We start from the raw sequence: 11757 nt of genomic DNA, 5'->3' as shown, positions 1-11757 counted from the left end.
TTCTCTCTCACACACAGTAGATGACAGCGCTAAAACTTGATTATGATAAAAAGTCCTTTTACAAAATGACCTAGGTACCTTATATACTAAGGCTACCTTAGGTTTAACCAAAAATGGGGTTGAAAGGGTCAAATGGCTTTGTATTTACAATCTGGAAGTGCCATTGCACCCCGGCTTCTGAAACTAGAATAACTACTCATTACAAATGACATTTACAGCCATAATCCGCAGCATTTCATAACTCGCAAAAGATAAGACTTTGGTATGAAACTTGAGTTATGTTGTGTTGTTGACCCAGCGGTCAACAAAGGCAAAGGCTCTTATTGAGTTACCATCACCCAAGAGTCTTAAAGAGGTCATCTCATTCATTCAAAATGTGAAGTATATGTCACACTTCATTCACTTAGCTTCGGAGTTGCTTCATCCTTTGCAAAAGTTGACACAACAAGTTGAGTTTGTCTGGTCTGATGAGCTTGAAGACTAATTTTGTAACATTAAAGTCATTTTGTCAGAGCTACCAACACTCATGCCTCCTTGTTGGGAGTACGCATTCTTTGTTAGCTCTAGTGTTGGGAAGGAAACAATTGGTGCAGTTTTATTACAACAAGATCCCCATAGTACCAGGATGCGACCCGTCTACTTTGCTAGTAGGGTCATGAATGCTTTGGAGAGAGGCTACACTCGGTTTCTCAGCTGATATGGAAAAAATGCTAACTTCGGACTACTGAGTGCAACAGGATCTATGGCAACCGCAAAATCATCGAAAAAGAAGAAGAGGATGATCATAAAAGATTACTTGGAAGAAGTAGAGCCATTTGTCATCCCAGAAGGAACTCTAAGGCCAACCAGCACGTGGATTCAAGAGGACTTGCTAGAGTCTAATGATCTGAAAATCTACCAAGGCGTGTTCAAAGATACCGAAGGAAATGTAATAGAGCTACCCATGCTACCTCGGGAGCTCAATGAGTTTGTCAGAAGCAAGATGGCAGAGTACCTGGAGAAAATAGATCTCCATAACTATTTTGAAGTTGTGCCAGCTGGAATTGACATAAAAAGAGTATGGGAATTTGTGACTACAATCAAAGAAGATGGAGTGGCCAGAGTTACGGATCTGCAAGGCAAGCCGGACATTGTGATTATAATCACAGAGAAAGTAGTTGCAGCTGCACTAGACCTCTCCAACAAAGGGGATAGTGTAACCAAAAGAAGAGATGAAGTAACGGTGTACTCTGAAAAGAAAAGCAACTACACCTTTGAAGACATTGCAAACCCTAAAGTGGCAATCATGAGCCAGCTTTACAACCAGTATTTCCACATGTGTACAAAGCGGCCATAGAAGTACCGAATGCCGCTTGGAGCAATTGCCACAACCTTCACATGGGCAATGCAGAAGATCAAGCCAAAGGTGATCAACTATGCGGCCTATATCCATGATAATCTGGTGAAGATGGGCAACAATAACCCCACCTACATTGTGCCGGGTGAGCTGATCACGAAAGTGGTTTATGGGGCATTGCACGCCAAGGAAAGATGGCCTGACCCTCCATCACAAAATGACTGGCTAAGGCTCAAGGAAGATAAAGAGGATGAACCGCCCAAAGCACCCAGGGTAGCAACACGTTTGAAGCGCTGGTTAGAGACCGCACAAGAGGAGCAGCCAGAGTTGAAGAAAGGAAAGAAGAAATCTGTACAAGTGCCGGTCAAAGAGACAAAATCACAGAAAGTGGCACGGCTAGAGCGGCTAATGGAAAGCTTTAGAGCCAAAAGAGCCCTCAAGGGAGATTTAGCGAGCTATGGAAGCCATCACTGGAACCCATGTAGGGATCATCCCGAAGGGTGCACAGAGATAGGTTTGAAGATTATATCAAAAATTTTGAGATCCTGGATGCTACGATAGAAAATATCCTAAATGTACCATTTACAGAAGCAGAAGTGGATGAAGTACAATGGCAACTGCTAGAAGAGCAGGAAGGCCAAGAGAGAGAGAGAAAGACAAAGGCGGACAGGGACTTCAAGAAAAAGCCGGCAACTCCACCATACAGCTCGGAGTCCAGCCCACCGCCATCACCACCTCCTCGTAGCCCTCCACAAACTCAACAAAAGGAGGAGCTAGACAAATATGAAGATCAAGAATATTCAAGAAAAGAATAGAGCCAAGAGGAGCAAGAGCAAAAAGAAGAAGCTAAGCCCAAAGATGAGCAGCCAGAGCCAGATGAAGCAAGGTTTAACACGTTTCTTGATCTACTAGCTGTGGCATATTCAAGAGAAGAGCTAGCCACAGTCGCATTTGACTTGGCAAGCACAGGGCCCAAAGAACAAATGCAGAGCCTGCGGTTAGTGGAGCTAAAAGAGATGGCCACTGATACAGTGGACCTGCAGCCACCCACCAATGATTGGGATGTGGTGATGACCAAGCTAACCAGGCTCAGGGGACAATCAATGGCCACGGAAAGTAAGATTGACAATCTCAAAGCCAATGAAATTCAGATCAAGGCTGAAGTTGACTCTCTCCAAAAACAAAGCCAAGGGCATATAAAGAAAGAAGCAGAGCTGCAAGCCAGTCTAGCCACGACATTGCAAAGATGCCAGGAGATGGAAAGAGAAAATCAGGCAGCAGCTCAAAGACTGCAAGGAGCTGAAGACAAATACAGAAAACTCAGCAAGTCATTGACAGATGCAGAGAGGGAAAGGGACAACCTAACCCTACAACTTGCTGAAGAGTCCAAGGAAGTGGAAGCCATGCGGAATGCCAAAGAGAAGGCAGAGATAGAGCAGGAGGCTAGCCAGGATGAAGCCAGGATGATGTCATCGAGCTCAAAGACCATCCAACGGCTACGGGAATCTCCTGCCAGAGTCCGAGCTACTAGCTCGACTTGCACCACTTCAGAGAGTCAGCTTTATGAAGAACAAATGAAAGAGCTCCAAAAGGAGTTAACCTTAGAGAAAAAGAAAAGGCTGATGATGGCCGAGGGGTCAGTGGTGGTCATGCAAACCCGCATGGAAGAAGAGCACAAGGCAATGTAGAATGAGCTGAAAACCATCAAGAGAAAGCTCGAGGAGGCGGAGAAGATAAATGCCGATTTGAATGACCTCCTTGTGAATATGGGAGAGCAAGCTGAAGCAGGAAAGAAGACATTCCAAAAGCAAATAGAAGAGCTGAGAGGCCAGCAGACAGAAGAGCAGTCCAACACCGGGCCAGCAGCCATGGAAGGAATAGACTTAGAGAATGTGGTAGATCCTATGGACACACCCATGCAAGAGGAAATCCTTGTAGGACCCTCTCAAGAGCCACAAGATTTGACACAAGAAGAAGAAGAAGAGAAGCTGCGAAAGGCCATAGAAGCGGAAATCAGAGACACGGCCAAAGAAGTCTTGGAATGGGAGCAGAGGGTCTTTAAATCAATGACTATTCAAAAGATAGACGCCATCAACCTTCGGCGTGAATGGCTACAGCCCTCTCTCCCATATCCTCTGCTAAAGTACGAAGCTGCCACAATCAACAAAAGAATCAGAGAGGAGCCAACAATGCCACTGTATAAAGCAGACATCTCCAAGCCTGAAGGGATAAAGTTGATAGTCGACTCTCAACCCAGGTGAAGAAAGGCATGGATGACAAGGTATCCACAGTATCTAATCCATCTGGTAGAGGCACCAAAAGTCATCAAAGATAACCTAAGTTTCTATCCTCTACCAAGGATGCGGACGTGAAAGGCCCATGAGCTATTGTAAAGAAGCCAACCTACTTGGCTAAATTACCCGAAGCTGCCAGGCTTGAAGGCAGGCGAGAGAATAAGTGTTCAATACATGGTGAAAACCCTAACGGGCGCCATCAAATTTTTCACTGGCTCGCCTGACCTATCTTGCATTATGATGAGAAAGATTTGCAAAACACTTTTGGCAGTCTTCGAGATGCTCAAACCAAGCCAGGTGATAGACAGTATCTTCTTCTTTCAAGATACATACAGATGTGCATACGATCTGTCTGGTCATCCTTCCAAGGAGGTGATACATGGATTGTATCAAAGGATCATGTTTTTTCCATCCTATCACCTCCACGCCTTTGAAGAAGCTTTCTACACCGGCTTCTTCACAATTAGCACTGACATATTCAGCTCGACACTACTGGCTCAACATGCAAGATATGAGTCACTGCTCAAGATGAGAGAAAGCCTAAGATGAAGAAGCAGCTCAACAACCATGTCAGGGACGACATGAGCAAGGAGGGGGGGGAGTGTTAGAAGCTAGACACACCCTACGGAAAATGACTGCTCGGCAGATTATTATTTTTTGTAATTATTCATTTATCAAGAAAACCCGACATTTCACCTTTGTAAATATTGGAGCTTACAGAAGTTTCCAGATTGTATCCCAGTTTTGACACTTAGATTGAGTAGATGGTTAAAATGGAACATTAGGGTTTGAGAATTGTAAGGTATTTATACCACTTTTTGACCTTAATGAAAGACCTTTTGTCATTTTAAATTTTTCTGAAGTCTGTGAGTGAGCATACTGTGTACGAGAGAGAGTGAGAGCTTCATCTTGACGCTACGCGCGCACCGGTGGTCGGAATCGAGTGCAGAGAAGTGTAGCGTGTTGCCCCCGACGAGAGCTACATACCAATACCTACATTGTGTGCGTACGGTCCAGTTTTGTGAGCTCCATCTACGAGCTTCATCTGGTGATTCGATGAGCATACGTTGTCCAATTTTGCATTGCAGCATATCCACGTGTTCGCATTGAGTAGAGCTACACATTAGGCACTTTAGTTTTTGGAAACGACGACCTGCAAATTTCGGCCAAACATCCTATGTGATTTTACACTAGGTGTTTTGGGTTGGGATTTTGGTTCATAGACCTTAGGGAGAGCGACCTATTTGGTGTTAGTAAGGTCTACTTCAAGTTTTGTGGCGTTTGGAGATTGTTTGATGGGTATTCGGCTCTAGAAAGCGTTGTAGGAAGTTTCCTCTTATACACTCTTGAAGGCTGTAGCTTAGACATTGGATAGAGACCTCTGTAGGAATTAGTTAGGAGTCAATCGAGTGTAGGTTGACACCCTATGCTTGCTTCCATGCGCCTGCGGGTCGAGCTTCGTCCTTAGCTGATCGTCCTTAGCTGACAAATCTTGTTAGGTGAGTTCTCGCTGTGCTGACGTCCGTCGCGGCGTATCCGTCCAACACCAGGCGGTCAAACCATGGTGCCCCTAGGATTACATCCTCATGCTTGAGAGGAGAGATAAAGAAGTCCTCTTTGTCCACACAGCTTTGGACATGGAGCCTCAATTTCCCAATTAAGGGAGTGACTGAAGCTTCTTGCCCCTGGAAAGCACTATCTGTGGGTAGAGCATCTCCCATCTTGTAGGCTTGTATGCCTAGCTTGGTGGCCAACTCTATAGATATAAAATTGTTAGTAGAACCAGGGTCAAAGAGAATAAAAGCATCATGTTCTCTTACCTTTCCCCAAGCATGGCATAGAGGAGATCCTTTGTGGTGAGTTTGGTGAGTCTCCTCCTCTTGGATTTCAACCAAGGTAGCTCTAGGAGGATCATGGCGGGTGTTCTTTTGGGGACAAGCGTGGTACGCATGCCCTTGTTCGCCGCACTTGAAACACGGGTTATCCTTGCGATAACGCTCAAGCTCTTCAGGAGAGAGTTTGTTTTTACCTTTGTAAACTCCCTTCTCTTTAGCTTTGTTGGAGTTGCCCTTAGGAGACTTTTGGACATTGTCCTTCCCCTTAGGCTCGTTGGAACCCTTGTTTTCCGTGGGCTTATTATTTCTTTTAGCCCCCGTTTGGAAATTGATTCGAGAGGGCACCATAGTATGGTGTATTACCGCCGATATGGTACGTGGCCTTTGGGAGTTGACATACTCCGCCATTTCTTCGGTTAAGCCCGCACAAAATTGTTTCTTTTACTCTCCAAAATCCAACTTTTAGAAGACAATGGCTTTGAGTTGTGGTCCCAAAACTTGTCTACATATTTGTGGTTGGATTCATAGGGAGAGAGCTTTAAGCTTCGCCATTCGGTGAGTACTTTGTCTTTGGCATCGGTGGCCAAAAGTTGCTGCTCTTAAAGTTTTCCAGGTTTGTGGAGCTTCACTGTTGGCTCATAGGCTAGACCACCATTGCCTGGCGGACTTTTGAAAGAGCATAGCTACATGGCGTTGTCAAGAAGTGCGAAGTGCGACTAGGAAAGCGCCGGGCCTCTGATTGTGAGGATTCATAGCAAAATCAAGCAAGGCGTAGACGATTTGAATCCAAAACCACACTAAAAAAAGAACAAAACTCCAGCCATGAAATCTCCACTTTGAAAAAGAACCAATACTAACTCAAAACTTCTGTGTGTGTAAAGATTAGGTGTAGCCTCTCTCCCAATTGCATAGATGCAATGCTCATTCGGCCTGTTAAAAACCCTAAATTTACGCTTCGATTCTTCGTCGTGACCATTTCATGGAAGCTTCAGTACTTCATTGGAGAAGCTCAAGTAGTTATTTGAGGAGGGAAAACCCTAATTGGAGGCCTCACAGCCTCAACCATGTAGTGGAAGCAGCACGGGACTGCACTAGCACCCTGTAAAGGAATGGCTGTATCTCCTTGCTCATGTACCCAAATGAGCTCATTCTTGGCTCTAAAAATTCCCACACAACTTGAGTAACAACGCCAACATTGTTGATGTGGCATTTTGCTATTTTGAGCATTTATAGGCTATTTTTGACAATTTTTAGCAATTTTTAGCCCAAAAATGTCACTTTTTGTCCGTAAAAAGCCCAAACGAGCTGAGAAAAATCCCTAAAATTGTGGGAAAATCCCATTGGGCTCAAATTTCACGTTGAACCTCATTTTCCCGCTTGGTAAGCACTTTGGACACATCTTTTACGCCAATGCACAAAACCTGTTATTTTGGCCGAGATTGTCCGCATTGAACTTTCTAGGCAAAACGAGCGTGCCACTTCCAAACACTTGACTTTTGTACATTCATAAAGCATATTAGGCATATATTTATGTGAAAGAGAATTCCATGGAGCCACGTGTAGGGCCTCGCCCGCCCGGCAATGTATGTACACGACTACAACCGTGACATTCATTTTCGCATATATCACACTATGTACATTGTAGCATTTGGTCCCACACATCATAAACATTAAGAGTGAGGTAGATATTTTAATTTCACATTATGAGCATGCCATGGCACGACATCCACCCCCTCTAAACCTGCACATCCTCCGGCATGTGCCACATATATCTTTTGCAGGTTCAGACTTCATTTAAGTCAACATACATGTTGATTTCATCATCGCTTGCAACAAAATCTAATGCATCATCCTCTTGTTCTTCATCCACATCCATACCATTTTCATAAGAGCCTTCATTCTGACCTTCCTGTGAATCAAAGGGATCTGTATCACCTCTTCTTTTGAATAACTTGATTCTTTTCCCTACAATGGGAATCTTCATTTTTGTCCCATCTAATTCATGCAAGGTATAAGTTACATTCCCATGTACATGCTGAGCCACATAAGGACCAAACCATCTCTTTGAAAGCTTTCTTATTGTTGAATGTTGGTTGTCAAGACTGCTGTCATACACCAACACCCAATCACCTTCCTCAATAGCTTTAGGTCTGAGCCTATGCCTCATATCAAATCTGTCCTTATTCTTTAACCTTGCATCTTTCAATCGTGCTACTGCAATCTCAATATCTTGGGGGCTTCTTTCTAACTGTTGTATGCGCAAAGCAAGAAGGTCTTCCCTACTCATTCCATCTTCCCAAGGTAATACATTCCATGTGGGAATTACATCCTCAATTGGCATTATAGGTTTCTGACCATACATCAACTCAAAAGGCATATAACCAGTAACCGAGCTATGAGTTGTACAATCAACCCGTAAAGCATAAGGCAACAACCTAAGCCACTCTCCCATTTTACCTTTGCAAGCCTTAGCTAAAGATTTAATGATAGGAGGATGCCCACGCTCTGATTTTCCATTTCCCTCAGGATTATATGCAGTAGTGAGAGCAAGTTTAATGCCCAACCTAGAGAAAAACTCCCTTGCTTTGTCAGCATCCAACTCACCCCTGTCCTCTGTTATTTTCCCAACACATCCATAACGGCTAATTACATCATCCAAGAGGAACTTACATATCCCTTCTGTGCTTTTTGTTCTTAGAGCACGACCTTCAACTTGGTTGGTTAAGTCTTCTCGTGCAAGCACTATGTATCTCATTTGCCATAAGCCCAATGGCATTGTAACCAGATCTACTACCCACTTGTAATGCATGGCTAATGGGTAAGTAGGATGCAACCCATCACGATGACGTATATTTGAATACATTTGATAGGTTTCACATGATTCCACAAAGTGAGATACATCTTTATACATACCTTTCCACCAATACCTCTCTTTCATTTTAGTAAAGGTGGCCCATACACCTCTGTGTCCAGCATAAAGACTGCCATGAAACTTTTTCATAAGCTCATTTTGAGCGTCCTTATCATTCACCACTCTCATGGGCAATCCATTTCTTTGTTTTGGAGGCTTCCACAAGTACCCATCTTTCAAAAAGTATCCATACGCCTTTCTACATATTCTTTTGAACTCTTGATCAGTCCACCCTTCTTGCCTTGTCAAAGTGCTCAGATAGTGTCCAATGAGCAACTAGTCACCTTGATACAGGTCCTCTGTAAACGACTCAAATCCATTTGACAGGCAAACATGTTCACCCTTGGCATGAGAGATACTATAGAACTGTGTGCCTACATCATCACCCTCGACAACCATGTCTTCTTCTTTTTCATACCTTGCTCTTGAAAGCATATGTGTGAGGTCCCCACCCCGCCGTATCAAACGCCAGATCTGATGGTGAACCTGGTGGCCACTAGATCTATAGCAGAAGAAAACAAAGTGGTTCAGGGTTCAACTAGCGGACGATCTCTCATTCAAGATGAGAATTTCAGCAGCACCTCCCTCCTTGCTTCTCCTTTAAAAACTGTGTGTGTGCCGGCAGCAGCTCCCTAAGGTGTGTGTAGGTGTGTGTGTGTGTGTGTGTACTGGGTATGTGTGTGAGCATGTGTGTGTGTGTGTGTGTGTGTGTGTGTGTGTGTGTGTGTGTGAGCACACCTTTAAATAGGCTCCTCAAGGCTGAAAATAGATCTGGGTTGCTATAAGAATCTGAGTGAGCACTCAGTTAATGCATTGGCAAGTCTAGTTGCCTACCCACCAAGTGTCCAATTGGTTAGTTTAATTGGCTCTCACACCCACTCTCTAGCTTGGAAACTTCCCTACAACTCCCACAAGGCAAGAGGACGCCCCCTAGATGCTAAAGCTAGCTCAGAGTGGTCTGGAACCTGCTCCCACACAGCGTCGAGTCCCGGTGCCTCCCTGCACAACTTTAGAAAAAATTGGTTTTAGACTAAACGGCCCATATGAGTCGGAATTTAATGTCGTAAATTGCTACACTAAGGTCTATCTAAGGCGTACTGGTCCGAGTACCTGCCATATTTAGCAGCCTTCGGGGTCTGAAAATGCATTTTTTTTCAAATTTGGGATACGGGTGCAGTTTTTCGAAACGGTCAAAACTAGACGGTCGGGTGACCAAAAACTTACTATTTTCGGAAACTTTTCACAAAAATTATTTTAATTCACATTTCGAAGCTTTAAAACATTAGAATTGATCACGATTAGGGATATATGGTTTGAGTAAGCTGACGTGGAATACATCATGAACCTTCAAGTTTGCAGGTAATTTTAGCTTGTATGCTTTATCACTCACAACCTTAACGATCTCGAATGGTCCACAATACCTTGGGCTTAGCTTCTTGTATCTGCCTAGTGATAAGTTGCTTTTCTTTGGTCGGACTCGCAGAAAAACCTTATCCCCTTCTTTGAAAGTTCTTTCCGAACGGTTCTTATGTGTATAGTGCTTCTGTCTATCCTGAGCGGCCTGAATGTCTTGGCGAATAGCTCTAGTCTGAGCTTCCATATCTTCTAACATCTTTCTAGAGGCTTCTACCCTGATGGTTGGATCGGAGAAGTTCAATGGTGCTAAACAGTCCTGTCCATAAAGAGCTTTGAAGGGTGACATTCCAATGCTTCCGTGTTCGGAAGAATTATAAGCATACTCCAGCAAAGGTAGATATTGTAACCACTTCTTTGGTTCTTGCGAACAATAGGCTCTGAGAATGTCCTCAATGACTTGATTAACCCTTTCAGTTTGCCCATCTGTCTGCGGATGGTATACTGTATTGAAGGCTAATTGTGACCCAATAGATTGGAAAAGAGAAGTCCAAAATTTTGATGTAAACTTGGCATCTCTATCACTGATGATACGCTTGGGTAAACCATGTAACCTAAAAATCTCCTTGATGAATACAAGGCTAATATCTGAAGAAGTAAAGGTTGTCTTTACGGGTATTAGATGAGCCACTTTTGTGAGCATATCAACGACCATGAAAACAGAATCATAACCTCATGTAGAAGGTAATCCTATAACAAAATCCATACTGATGCATTCCCATTTCATCTGGGGTATGTCAAGAGGTTGAAGTTGCCCTGGTAACTTGATTCTTTCGGCTTTTATCCGCTGACAAGAAAGACATTTCCTCACATAGCGAAGTATGTCTCCTTTCATTCCAGACCAAAAATAACTCCTCCGGATAGCATGAAGAGTCTTAGCATATCCTGGACGTCCAGATGTAGGGCTATCGTGTGATTCATACAGAATAGCCTTCTTTAGAGTTGGGTCTCTGGGTACACAGAGTCTATGTCTGTAGTAAAGACATCCTCCCATAAGAGAGTAATCTTTAGCTTCAGGCATCTTATTCTACTGGACTAATGATACTATACGCTGGTACTCTGGATCTACCAAGGATGCTTCTTTGATTCTATCCCAGATAGGGTTATTTGGAATAGAGATAGCTCCGAGAAAGGATTTTCAGCTAAGACCACCTGCAACTGCATTTTCCTTCCCTGGTCTATACTTTATGTCAAGGTCATATTCCTGTAAAAGCTCTATCCATCGCCGTTGTCGCATATTGAGAATAGGTTGAGTAAAATCCATTTTAAGCTCTTGTGGTCTGTCACTAGCTGAAACTTGTGCCCAAGAAGATAATGTCTCCATAACTTCAGCGCATGTATAACTGCTAAAAGTTCCAAATCATGAGTAGGATAATTATTCTCATGATCCCTCAGCTTTCGCGAAGTATACGCCACCGGTCTTCCTTCTTGAGTAAGAACTCCGCCTAGAGAAAATTTGCTAGCATCGGTCGCTACTTCAAATTCCTTACTAAAATCTAGGAGCTTTAAAATAGGAGCTGAGACCAAGAACTCTTTTAGCTTAGCAAAGCTAGACTCGTTCTCGGTCTTCCATTCGATCCTCATTCCTTTCTTCAGGAGTTCCGTCAAAGGTGCAACAATACGTGCATAATCCTTGACAAAAATCTTGTACCATCCCGTTATCCTAAGAAATCCTCTTACTTCACTGATGGTGGATGGTTGAGGCCAATCAACGATATCCTTGACTTTCTCTGGGTCCACTGAAATCCCTTCGGCCGATATGAAAAATCCAAGATAATTGACCTTTGGTGAGAAAAAGGTGCACTTGCTCTCTTTAGCGTAAAGTTGGTGTTCCCGAAGAAGATCAAGTACTTTGCGAACATGTTCTTCGTGATCTGCCTCGTTCTTAGAATAGATCAGAATGTCATCAAAGAAAACCAAGACAAAATCATCCAGATAAGGTCTGAAATTATCCTGCATAAGTCGATT

This window comes from Adiantum capillus-veneris, chromosome 12 (assembly GCF_014529385.1).
Source record: "Adiantum capillus-veneris isolate H3 chromosome 12, ASM1452938v2, whole genome shotgun sequence".
Classification (NCBI taxonomy): Eukaryota; Viridiplantae; Streptophyta; class Polypodiopsida; order Polypodiales; family Pteridaceae; genus Adiantum; species Adiantum capillus-veneris.
The sequence above is the reverse complement of the archived record's forward strand: the minus strand, read 5'-3'. Positions refer to the sequence as shown.